Source organism: Suncus etruscus, chromosome 8, assembly GCF_024139225.1.
Source record: "Suncus etruscus isolate mSunEtr1 chromosome 8, mSunEtr1.pri.cur, whole genome shotgun sequence".
In the NCBI taxonomy this organism is placed as follows: domain Eukaryota; kingdom Metazoa; phylum Chordata; class Mammalia; order Eulipotyphla; family Soricidae; genus Suncus; species Suncus etruscus.
In genome coordinates this window covers 15,256,762-15,270,498 of record NC_064855.1, presented here as the reverse complement: position 1 = coordinate 15,270,498, position 13,737 = coordinate 15,256,762, and positions in this window count along the sequence as shown.

The following is a 13,737-nucleotide window of genomic DNA, read 5'->3' as shown; positions in this document are numbered from 1 at the left end:
CATCCTTTGTATTCTTGACATTCTCGGCATCTCCTTACCCCACCCTGAAAAACAAATTGGATTGGAGAGATAAGCCAATGCAACCAACTGCATGATTTTCATCACCAGCATTGCACGGTCAGTCACTGAGCATCTCTGTGTGGGATCTAACCCTTGACCCCTGGGCATAGAACTGGGAGTAACCCTCAAGCACTGCCCACTGCCAAGTGTGATCCAAATACAAAGCAAAAGAATCTCCTCACCTTGCAGAATCTACTTGAATACCCCATTTAGGCTATTTTCCCAACTCATATTTGTTATTCACATTTTTTTCTCTTTCCTTTTCTGTGGTACCAGGGAAACCTATGGTGAGAGATGGTACAACAGTGGGTAAGGCGCTTGCTTTGCATGTCATTAACTTTGTTCAATCCCTGCAATCTCATGGTTTCCTACACCCAGTAGGAATATCTCTGGGTGCTAGCAGATGTGAGCCAAACACTCCCCAACACACCTACAATAATATATGCTTGTCAGGAATGTGGCCCAACAGAATAGCACATGCCTCTCACGTGTGAAGTCTGGGTTCCATATACAGTATCAAAAATAAGGGGCCGGAGAGATAGCATGGAGGTAAGGCATGCAGAAGGATGATGGTTCGAATCCCAGCATCCCATATGTTCCCCCGAGCCTGCCAGGAGCGATTTCTGCAGAGCAGCCAGGGGCCTTGGGCTGCAGCGGTGGTGCAAGCTGATTTGCACGTGCTAACCTAAGACAGACTGCGGTTCTATTGCCTGGTGTCCCATATGGTCCACCCCCCAAGCCAGGAGTAACCCCTGAGCATCACCAGGTGTGCCCCCCCCAAAAAAAGCAGGGGCCTGAGCAATACATACAGCAGTTAAGGTGTTTGCCTTGCATGTCACTGACCAGAGTTTAATCCCCAGCATCCCACATGGTCCCCTAAGCACCTCCAGGAGTGAGCCCTGAGCAGTGGCAGGTGTGACCCAAAAACAAAACAAACAAAATACAGTCAATAAAACAGTAAGTGTCTAGGGAGACAATTCTAAAGACTGGAGAATTACTTCTGGTGGTACATGGGGATGCCAAGGATCAAACATGGGACAGCTGTGTGCAAGGCACACTACAGCGGGTATACGATTGCTCCAGCCCCCCTGGAGTACTCGCTTTTCTTTCTTTCTTTTTGGGGTGGCCACACCCGGTAACGCTCAGGGGTTCCTCCTGGCTATGCGCTCAGAAGTCGCTCCTGGCTTGGGGGACCATATGGGACGCCGGGGATTGAACCGCGGTCCGTCTTAGGCTAGCGTGGCAAGGCAGACACCTTACCTCTAGTGCCACCATGCAGGCCCGCCCAAGTCCTCGCTTTTCTCATGCTGGACACCAGGTTTGATTTCTGGCATTGAGCTGTCCCTTGAGAGCACTGCCAGAAGTTGGAGTAGCCTCTGATGGACCCAGTTCGTCCTCCATCCCAAAGGTGAGCTATGCTGAAGATTCTACTAGCTTCTTTGTTTTCACTGGAGATGGAATTAAGAATCCTAAATTTGGGAGGCCGGCGACGATAGCACAAGAGGTAAGCATTTGCTCTATCCATGCAGAAGGACGGTGGTTTGAATCCCGGCATCCCATATGGTCCCCGAGCCTGCCAGGACGTTTCTGAGCATAGAGCAGGAGGAAGCCCTGAGCATCACGGGTGTGGCCAAAAAAATTAAAAAATAAAAATAATGAAAAATAGAATTCTAAATTGAGGAACAGAGAAAAAGCACCGCGCATAGGGCATTTGCCTTGCATGGACCTACCCAGGACAGACTTGGGTTCAATCCCCAGCATCTCCACATGGTCCCCCCCGAGCCATGGCAGAGAGCGATTTCTGAGCGCATAGCCAGGAGGAACCCCTGAGCGTCTTACGCCGGTGTGCCCCCCTTCTTGAGAGCCAAGAGTAGCCCCTGAGTTCCCCTGTGTGTGTGTGTGTGTGTGTGTGTGGATGTGTGTGTGTGTGTGTGTGGCCCCCAAAAGAAAACAAAACAAAACAAAAAGAATTCTAAATTGTAGTGTGTGCTACATGTTCTGAAGCTGAGATGACTTTGTTCAGGTCCTGATTATGCTATTTTCTAGCACTGAGACTTGTGGCATAATAGTTTCCTCCCTGTACCTTGATCTCTCCACCTGTAAAATGGAGATAAATAGACTACTTATCTCAGAAACTTTTTGTAGGATGAATTGAGATCATCCACGCAAAAAGAATTGTGAGTACCCCTGAGCCTGCCAGGAGCAATTGCTGAGCTCAGGAGTAACCCCTAAGCACAGCCAAGTGTGACCCAAAAACCAAAAACTAAAATAATTGTGAGTAATGCTTGGCACTTTTTATGTGTTCAATTAAATATTTAGGAATAACTGGGCAAACTGGTAGGCAAAGTTTAAATAATAAGAAAATCTGGGGCCGGGCGGGGGTGGCGCTAAAGGTAAGGTGCCTGCCTTGCCTGCGCTAACTTTGGACGGACTGTGGTTCGATCCCCCGGTGTCCCATATGGGTCCTCCCAAGCCAGGAGCAACTTCTGAGCACATAGCCAGGAGTAACCCCTGAGCGTTACTGGGGTGTGGCCCAAAAACCAAAAAAAAATAAATAAATAAATAAATAAAAAAAAAAAAGAAAAAAGAAAATCTAAATGGAAAGTGATAATGTACTACAATCTGGGGACTTGTGGACAAAGTAATTGTACATGGGTTCTGTTTTTATTTTTCTTATGTTCTTTGTAAGTTCAAAATTTAGGCGTCAGCAATGGGATTTTTCTCAGAACTCTGTTTATGAATGATTGTCCTTCCTTCCACTGTAAATTTACCTTGTCATCTTCTTTGCATCATTGTTCTCATAATTAAAAATAAAAAATTAGGGGCCCGGAGAGATAGCACAGTGGCGTTTGCCTTGCCAAGTAGTCAATCCATGGGCCGGGACGGTGGCGCTGGAGGTAAGGTGCCTGCCTTACCTGCGCTAGCCTTGGAAGGACTCGCGGTTCGATCCCCCGGCATCCCATATGGTCCCCCAAGCCAGAGCGACTTCTGAGCGCATAGCCAGGAGTAACCCCTGAGCGTCACCGGGTGTGGCCCAAAAAACAAAAACAAAAACAAAAAAAAAAACAAAAAAAGCAAGGTAGTCAATCCAGGACCAAGGTGGTTGGTTCAAATCCCGTTGCCTGCCAGGAGCTATTTCTGAGCAGACAAGCCAGGAGTAACCCCTGAGCACCGCCGGGTGTGACCCAAAAACCAAAAATAAATAAATAAATAAATAAATAAATAAAAAAAGAAAAAAAAAAAAAAAGAAAATCAGGGCCGGAGAGATAGCATGGAGGTAGGGCATTTGCCTTTCATGCAAGAGGTCATCGGTTCGAATCCCGAATCCCAGCGTCCCATATAGTTCCCTCGTGCCTGCCAGGAGCAATTTCTGAGCCTGGAGCCAGGAATAACCCCTGAGCGCTGCCGGGTGTGACCCAAAAACCAAAAAAAAAAAAAGAGAAAACCTAGATTGAATATGTGCTCTATGTGTCACTTCTTTTGTTTGTTTGTTTGTTTGCTTTTTTTGTTTGTTTTTGGACCACACCAAAATGGCTCTGTATTCAGGATCACTCCTGGCAGACTCAAGGGACTATATAGTATGCCAGATATCAAACTTGAGTACCCTAACTGCTATATTATCTTTTCAGGACACCATCCCCCCCTTAGTTGTGAGTGGGTATAGAATTTTTTTTTTTTAATTTTGGGTCACTCTCGGCTTTGCTCAGGGGTTACTCCTGGCTCTATGCTCAGAAATCGCTCCTGGCAGGCTCAGGGAACCATATGGGATGCTGGGATTCGAACCACCACTGTCCTTCTGCATGCAAGGATAACCTCCATGTTATCTCTCTGGCCCCTTGGGTAAGAATTTAACTTTGATCTTTGTGTCCTTATCTGCATTGTTATAAAGGATTAGCAATATCATCATCGTATAAGGACCTGACACACACAGACACCAAAAAAAAGTACCTCTAGAAAGAGTTGCTTTTAATACTTTATTGAGCAATGACTGCCGAAGAGCTGCAACCAAAGTTGGGGATGAAATGATATAGGGAAGAAAATGCTGAATTATGTATATCCTGAGAAGTTTGACATTTGGCCCTGGAATTACCCATGAAAACAGAAGACTGGACTTTGATTTTGTTGTCCATATTAAGAGGCCTAGAATTTGGGCGGTAATTTTCTGTAAGTTGTTACCATTTTCTTCACGTGCATAATACAGTATATGAAACTACAATTTTTTTTAGTGTTTTACTTTTGTTTGTTTTGGGTGGGCCACACCTGCTCAGAAGTTACTCCTGGCAGGCTCGCGGGAGGAACATTTGGGATGCCAGGGATTGAACCAGGGTCTGTTCCGGTTCGGCTGTGTGCAAGGCAAACGCCTGACCGCTGTGCTATCTCTCTGGCCCCCCCTTTTTTTTTTTTAGTTTTTGGGTCATACCCGGCAGCGTTCAGAGGTTACTCCTGGCTCTATGCTCAGAAATCGCTCCTGGTAGGCTTGGGGGACCATATGGGATGCCTGAATTCGAACTACCGACCTTCTGCATGCAAGACAAATGCCTAACCTCCATGCTATCTCTCCACCCCCCCCCCTGTGTTTTACTTTTGTTTGGAAACCACATACAGCAATACTAGGACTACTCCTGACTTAGTGCTAGGGAATTACTGGGGGGAGGGTTCATGCTATGGCTCAAACCTTGGCCTCCCATATATAACTCATTAAATAACTCCCATATATGTAACTCACAAAACATAAAATTCCACACTTTTAAAATATATAATTCAGGGGCCGGGATCCAGTGGTGCATAGCAGTAGGGCGTTTGCTTTACACATGCTAATCTAGGACAGACCGCTATTCAATTCCCCAGAGTCCCATGTGGGTCCCCCAAGCCAGAAGCAATTTCTGAGGGCATAGCCAGGGAGTGAATCCTGAGGGGTCACTGGATGTGGCCCAAAAACCAAAACAAAAAAGATAGAAAAAGAAAGTCTGGGGGCCAGTGAGGTGGTGCTAGAGGTAAGGTGTCTGCCTTGCAAGTGCTAGGCCAAGGAAGGGACCGTGGTTCAATCCCCTGGATTGAATCCCATATGGTCCCCCCAAGCCAGGGGGCAATTTCAGAGTGCTTAGCCGGGAGTAACCCCTGAGCATCAAACGGGGTGTGGCCGAAAAAAAAAAACAAAAAAAAGAAAAAAAAAGAAAGCCTTCTGTATGCAATGTATGTGCTCAGACCATTGATTTATTAATTAAACCCTATATTTTAATTCTTCTGATGAGTAGAATTACTGGGTCATTCACATTATCTTATGTTTAACTAGCTGTTTGTTTGGGGGCCACACTCAGTAAATGCTTTTGAGTAATGCTCCCTACCTTACTCCTGGAACCATTGCAGCACTGTCACAGAAAAAGAAAAGAAGGTAGACAACCGGTTGAACAGTTACAGTAAAGTGGTAACTGGTTTCCTCATTATGTAAGGCAATCTGATTTGTCTTTATCTAGGTGCTCTGATTAGTTGTTTTGTGGAACAAATCAGATTATTAGACATAGCCAGTAAGGCAAACAGGGCAGGGACACTTTTTTTTTTTTTTTTTTTTTTGGTTTTTGGGTCACACCCGTTGACGCGCTCAGGGTTACTCCTGGGCTATTGCGCTCAGAAAATCGGCCCTTGGCTTGTGGGGGGACTATATGGGACGCCCGGGGGGTTCGAACCGCGGTCCGTCCTACGCTAGCGCTTAGGCGCTTGCAAGGCAGACACTTTACCTCTAGCGCCACCTTTCCCGGCCCCAGGACACTTTTTTTGTTTTTTTTGTTTTGTTTGTTTTGGGCCACACCCGGTTGCCGCTCAGGGGGTTATTCTTGGCTATGTGCTCAGAAATCGCTCCTGACTTGGGGGACCCTATGGGACACTGGGGATCAAACCGTGGTCCCATCCTAGGTTAACTCGTAGCAAGGGCAAACGCCCTACTGCTTGCACCACCACTCCGGCCCCTGGCAGGATACTTAGAGTATATAAGCTCAGCCTTGTTTTCTTATTGGTGTCTTGGAAGGAAGGAAGTTGTCTGATTGTCTGTACTGGAAGGAAACTAGTGGGCATGTGGCTGGACAGAAGCTACCGGGTCTGAACGGGAGCTGCTATAGAATCTGCTGCTCACAGCAAGCTGCTGAGGTCATGTTCTAAACCAGTTGTAACCTCTTAGTGAGCTCCACTCAGAAGATAGCCAGTGATTGACTACTTACTGTTCTATCCACTAGAACCAGGAAGCTAGTGCCTTAACTGCTTGTGTTGTAACAGTGCCAGGGATTAGAATAAATATCCTGGGGCCGGGGAAGAGTGGCGCTAGAGGTAAGGTGTCTGCCTTACAAGCGCTAGCCAAGGAACGGACCACGGGTTCGATCCCCGGCGTCCCATATGGTCCCCAAGCCAGGAGCAACTTCTGAACGCATAGCCAGGAGTAAACCCCTGAGCGTCACCGGTGTGGCCCAAAAAACCAAAAAAAAAAAAGAATAAATATCCTGAAGGAAGAGCACATAACCGAGCTTTTCAGCAACTCCTTGTCCAATTTCATAACGTTTTTGAGAGTTGTTCTGCTGTCTTAAGTGGTACAAGGGTGGAGGTGAGACTCTGGAATATTAAACTAGCATCAGCAGGGCATGCATCATAACTCCTGTATTCTCTGATTCTGCTTTAACTTTAATTTTTTTGTTAAGGCATTGGTTTACAATAATTATTTGTACTTGAGTTTCAGGCCTATAGTTTTCCAACACCAATCTCATACACACGGGCATCAATTTTGCTCCATTGACTATTTGACCTTTGTGAGGGGCCACACCTGGTGATGTACAGGATTTACTGCTTTCAGGAATCATTACTTGCTACTAGGAGGGATAGGGAGCCCGCTGGGGATCTGGGAATAGAACCAGGGTCAGCTATGTGCTCTGTGAGGGCTCTGCTCTCTACTATCCAGCCCCCTGTTTAGCTTTTTATTTTTATTTCAGTTTATTGAAACAATTGTGATCTACAGAATCCTTCATAGTTGAATTTTAGATATGCAATGAGTCAGGGCCCTTCCCACCCCTAGTGTCACTAGTGTCAACTAGTTGATCCCTCCAACAATGGACCCAGAGTTCATCCTATACCACCACCCTTTGTCCCTGAACTGCCTGTATAATAGGCCCGTTAAAGTTTAGGTCTCTTGATTCTATTGTTGTTGACTTTGGCTTGAAAGTCTTTGATTTGTGGGGGGGGGGGGGGGGCGTTGGGGATCACATCCGGTGGCACTCAGGGATTACTCCTGGCTCTATACTCAGCTCCTGGCAGACTGGGGGAGGGGGGGAGGAGACCATATGGGATGCTGGAATTCGAACCACTGTCTGTCCTGGGTTGCTGTGTGCAACCTACTGCTGTATTATCACCCTGGCCCATCTTTCTTAGTTTTATAGAAATATGCAATAATATATGGTAAAACAAAGTAATCTGTGTTTCTATGAAACAGGTTCTATGAAAAAGATTTATGTTTTGGGGGCCGGACAGAGAGCAATAGGATGTTTACCTTGCATGCAGCAGATCCAGGACTGATGGTGATTCGAAGCCTGCCAGGAATGTTTTCTGAGTGCAGAGTCAGGAATAACCCTTGAGCGCTGCAAGGTATGACCCCAAAACAAACAAAAGAAAAGTAATCTGTGTCCCAAGGTTCTATGAAAAAGATTTTGGTTTTGTTTTTTGTGCCATATCCAGTGTTGCTCAGGAGTTACTCCTAGTTCTGTGCTCAGGAATCACTCCTGACAGGCTCAGGGCTTCATCTTGTGAGATGGGGATCGAACCTGGGTGGGCCTTGTGCAAGACAAGAGCCCTATACATTGTCACTCAGGCCATGGTTCGCTTTTTTTTTTTTTTAATCAAATATTTTATTAACATGGTCATGGTTAGCTTTTTAAGAAACTGTCGGACCCTTCCAAAGTGATTGAACCACTTCACATATGTATCCCTCAGTGTTGGGAGAGGTCCAATCTCTCTACTTCCCCCACAACACTTAACCTAACCCCAGGGGAGGAAGCAATATCTTATTGTGTTTTAAATTTCCATTTCTCTAAGACTAAAGTATTGAAAGACTATCTTGGGCATGATGGGTCATTTGCAGATCATCTTGGAGAAATCTCTATCGTGCCCATGTATTTTTTGTTTGTTTGTTTGTTTGTTTGTTTTTTGGGTCACACCCGGCAGCACTCAGGGCTACTTTTGGCTCTACACTCAGAAATCGCTCCAGGCAGGCTGGGGGTAGGTGGGGACGGACCATATGGGATGCCAGGATTCAAACCACCATCCTTCTGCATGCAAGGCAAACACCCTACCTCCATGCTATTGAAAAGGGAAATCAGCCCCCCCCCCACCAACCTTGGCGGGTGTCCTGCCCCTTAAGGAAGTCGTCACTGCCTCGGCCCCACCTCTACCCCTACCTCACGAATCATTGGTGTTATCGTAGCGGAAGTCCAGCCCTCAAGGACTCTTCTTCCCCTCCCACTTCCCATCCTATATAAGGGGGGTAACGAGGGACCCACGAGGTCTTTGATTCTGGTGGGAATTCATAGACCCTGACCATTCATAATGGTCAGTATTAAAAGCACTTTTTAAAGCATCTGCTGGAACTCATACGCCTCTTCATTTCTTTGCGCCGGGCAGCTAAAATTAGGACTTCCGGACCTTTCATTTTGGCGAGCCAGCCAGGAGTCCTCACTCATTCTGCCCGGCACAAAGCTATGAAAAGGTGTCTGGGTGAGTTCTGATGTGTGTATGTGTGTGTGTGAGCACGCTTTGCTTCGTGTCTGTCTTAGTCTGAGATTATGTTGTATTCTGTGTCCAGTGGGAAGCTAGCTTTGTGGTGGTTTGGCAAATGTTATGAGCTCTTTGCTCGATGTGGAAACCGAGTAGAAGCAGACTTTGTTTCATAGGGGGGTTAAAGTCCCCCCGGGTGACTAAGGAATCTTCCACCTGATGCGTTTCCAGGTGTGTGTGGTTCCCCATCTGATGCGTATACCAGATGGGCAAGAGGTTGACGAACTTTGGCTGCTTAGGTCACGACCCTGGTGGTACCCCAGGGTTTAGTAAGAGCAGCTGGAAGACGTTCCGAGCTGCTGAAGAGGTTGTCTGTCTGTGATTTTTGGAGCTCAAGAACTTGGTCATTGGCATAGTTGTCTGTCTAGGATTTATTGTGGAATGCAGAGATTACTTGAACGCATTTTGCTTGGTTATTTGTGGCGCCACGCTGTCTGTTTGTCTGTCTGTTTCTTGTCTGTGTGTTCTATGTTTTTTTTTTTTGGTCTGACCACGGGACGCAAGCCCGACCCCCTCTCAAGGGCCGACCCCTGGGGAAAGGGGCCGACCGCCCGCGTCTCCCTCGCCCGTCAGTCGTCCCAGCAGCGAAACGCGCAACCCCCGCCGCCCGCGGCGCGGCGAGAGGGCGCCCGAAACCCGCCTAACCCGCTCCCCACCCAACCAGGAAGCTGGCGCATGCAAGGTCCACACTAGGGACTTGGCGGGGGGTGTTGGAAATTGCAAATCCCAGATTTCTCAAATGGCCATCGGGAATAAATTTTCCTGGAGAATTTCTGAACTTTGCAATTCCCCAACTATCCTGCCATGCGTTCAGGCCAAAAAGAGCAACTGGCCGTTTTTTTTTCTAGCCGAAAAAAAAAAAAATGCTTTTTAACTCACCACGTGGTGAAGAAATTCACCACGCCCCAGGGCAAACTATTGTCCTCCCAGCTCCACCTGGCTGAGGAATGTAGGTCATTTACATATCAAAGAAAAATCTAGCAAATGGTTTGGAAGTCAAAAAAAAAAATTTTTTTTAAGCATTTAAATTTCTAACTTAAAGGTTTCTTAAAAAAATTAATAAGAAAATGTTGCAAATTACTGTTGTTATTTTTGTTTGTTTTTCGGTGCACGTGAAAATTTTTAGCAGCGAAACCACTGCAAAAAAATTAGTGGCGAAGCTTAAAAAAAAAAAAAAAAAAAAAAAGGAGGAAAAAGAGAAGAAGCCGAATGGTAGGGCGTTTGCCTTGCATGCAAAAAGGAAAGTGGTGTAAAAGAAATTAAAAATGTGTAATAAAAATGTGTATAATCAATCTAAATAATTATTAATATGTCTCTAGGTTAAAAAAATGTAAATGTTTTTAAGCATGTTCTACCAAAAGTAGTAAGTATTCATTCTTTCTGGTTTTCAACATTAATTTGTGTAACGTAAATTCCTGGTGTTTTCTGTTTAGAAAACTAAGTGAATTTCTATATTTAGAATTAAGCATAATTAAAATATTATTTTGCAATTTTTCATTATATGTTACCAAGAACATTAATATTTGTATCACAGGAGGTTTTATAAAATTGGTCATGGTTTTATTTAAAAATGTATAAAATGTTTCGTTGAAAAGAAAAAAATTCTAAAATTATCTAAGTAATTTAAGTAATATTTGCTTTTTCTCTTCTCCCAGAACCTTTTAGTACCATTTATGTCATGGCATCATGTTGCTTTGCACAGAATACAAGCAAATGGCTTTTCTCTCTGCATGGGGAGTAGTCCTCATGCAAACAGAAAATCAAAAAAAATTAGTAAGGGAACCCCAAAGCCCTCTTTCAGAGGAATAATTGGAGTTGAGGCGGTGTGACAAGCAGGCACCGGCGAGAAACTGAAATAAATGGCCTGAGTAAGGAAATTGAAGATTTTCCTAGATTATCACAGCCTGTGGGCCCTGCTCTCTCCCTCAAGCTCAGAAGAGAATTCGAGGTCAGTCTCTTCCAAACCTGGAGAGGAGTGGAACAGACAAGTCACCTCTAAAAATTCCTGCAGAGGGTGAGATGCCCAGCCAGAAGAACCTCATGCTGAACCGACCAACTCATCAGCCAAACCTGAGTAACTGTGAAAAACCTGCAGTGTCCACAACCTATCCTCAAAAAAAGCTCTGTAAGTAATGGGGGGTGCCCCAGATGGAGATTTCTCCAACAGTGCTGTATATGTGCAAAGAAAAAAGCCAAGTTATTCAAATACCGGGTAAGGTACAAGGTAAAGGTGGAGAGAAAAACCATTTTTGGTAGCTAATTAAAATTCTAGTGGGCCTAACTTAAAACCCACTTCTTTAAAGTAACTTATGTAAAAATGCTCTTACTAGTTGTATTAAACCAAATCATAAATTGCAAATGCAAATGTTAGTCTAACTGAAGTAACTCAAAACTGTTTATTCATAATGCTATTATGCTTTGTTTTCTGTTAATTAATTTGTGCTATCATTACAGACAATAAGAACAGCTATGCCATTCAAGTTGTGCTATTTACTGCTCCAAGGCCTGAGTGGGTTAAGTAATATTCCCCTGTATAATTAATCTAATCCTTTTCAGGTGTTAAAACTGTAAAAGTAAACCAGTTAACTGCTCCTTTAGGGAAATATGAGATTTCACCCTATCTAGAGATTGAAACTGCAGTCCCCTGTCAGCCTGAAGTAGCTACAGAAGATTGATCTTCGACCACGTTCCCTCTAATAACTTCTAGGGTAATGAAATCTCTAAAGCAAAATGGTCATCAAAGAAAAAAAAAACTATAAGGGGAAAATAAAGGCCGCAGAAATTAATAAGCCAAGTTAACTACTAAGAATAACATTATGCCTATCTATCCCAGAGGTTAAAGCAGGTAGCAAAAATTATGCTTCTCTTGGTAATGTTAAAAAGTAAAACAGTCATTAATAAAAATAAAATTTCTTCATCTCTGTCTAACCCAGTGCAGGAAAGGCAACTGGAGTTTAGGGCTCTCTACCCCAACAGCTGTTTAAGTTGCAAAAATGAAGAAAAGAAAGCAGAAACCTCCTTATTTTCGTTGTGGAATTCACAGCCTATGTGAGAAGAACTGCTGTCAAGGTGAACTGCATGCTTCCTGGGTTCACGCCTTCCATCTAAACCTGAAAAGTGAAGCACACTGAGAATCCTCTCAAGATACGGGTCCGGCGGGGCACACTTCAGCCCTAATGCACTCACTAACTCTGAAAATGCTCTCCCTGGCACTTGCTAAGGAAGGGCTCGAACTGCTTACCTCCGGTCCTCTACTTCCAATGTGTGTGTTTGGGGGAGCCGGGAATGGGTGTGTAAAGCAAAACCTCAGCCTTTAACTCCCTCTTGGGGGTGGGGGGGAATTGGCCTCTGGCTGTCCCTGTCTCACTAGGTAATCTAACCTTTGCTTCTTCTAGCTGTACTTATGTCAAAAGGTAATCCCGTTTTAGCTTTAAATCTTCTGTTTGCTATTCATAACAGCACCAAATCTGTAAACCTGGGTCAGGTAGAAGGTACTCAGTGCTCAAAAGTCCTGCCTGATCCCTCTAGCCCAGGGTATTTACCTCCGAAACGGATATAAATATGTGGTAAAAATTTGGCTTATGCATCCCAGCATTAGTGCTCCCCAACATTAACATCATCCCAGGAACAGAGCCCATCCCTCTGCCTAGCATACATTTCTTAGGCACTCCTAGGTCTGAGCACTCTACTGGTAGGGCTCAGAAGTTGCAGGAAAATTGGTAACTGGAAAAGCAAAAACTAGCAGGGCTAAACAAAAATAACAAACTCTCACAAAAGTTAATTTCAAATGTGTAAAACAAAATCAAGCACCATCAAGAGTAGCTGGCCAAGATACAAAGCTATTAAATGGTCCCTTATGGTCTTTATGGCATGGAATTCTCCCCTATCTAATACTCCTACTGGGGCCCCTCCTAAGCCTTTTTACTTCTGGTAGCCATTGGCCCATGCAGGGTTAGCTCATGCAAATAATTATGACCAGTAATATCAGAAAGTAAAGGCCCCAAAATCACATTGGCTTCTAGGATTAGAAGCCTCCAGTACAAGAAGTGGGGATTGAAAAGGGAAATCAGCCCCCCCCCACCAACCTTGGCGGGTGTCCTGCCCCTTAAGGAAGTCGTCACTGCCTCGGCCCCACCTCTACCCCTACCTCACGAATCATTGGTGTTATCGTAGCGGAAGTCCAGCCCTCAAGGACTCTTCTTCCCCTCCCACTTCCCATCCTATATAAGGGGGTAACGAGGGACCCACGAGGTCTTTGATTCTGGTGGGAATTCATAGACCCTGACCATTCATAATGGTCAGTATTAAAAGCACTTTTTAAAGCATCTGCTGGAACTCATACGCCTCTTCATTTCTTTGCGCCGGGCAGCTAAAATTAGGACTTCCGGACCTTTCACTATCTCTCCGGCCCCTGTGTCCATGTACTTTATTTCATTTTTTCACATGTATTTTATTCTAAACTTAAAATTTTTAAAGCATTTTATTTAAAATTTTTAAAATTTTTCTTTAAGCACCACGATTACAAGCATGTTTATATTGTTTCAGTCATAAGTGTCCCTGATATTTTTAATTGGGTGACCAGCAGTGTCCTTGTTTCAAGCAAGTTCTTTATAGATTCAGAACCCTAAATCCCGTGTGCCAGGCGACACTGTGCGTGTGCCAATCAAATGGACAAAAGGACGTTGATCACAAGGCTCCTTGAACCAACGGAGGCCTTGCCCAACCAAGCTGTGCACCTGATCACTGGAGAGAGACTAGACCTAGACAAGAGAGACTAGACTCCCTGGATGGAGCCTAGGCCAAGGCGCGGCCGGGTCCCAACCGCTCCGCGCGTGCGCCGCCCCGCCCCCTGCCCTTTGACCCCCGCTTCCG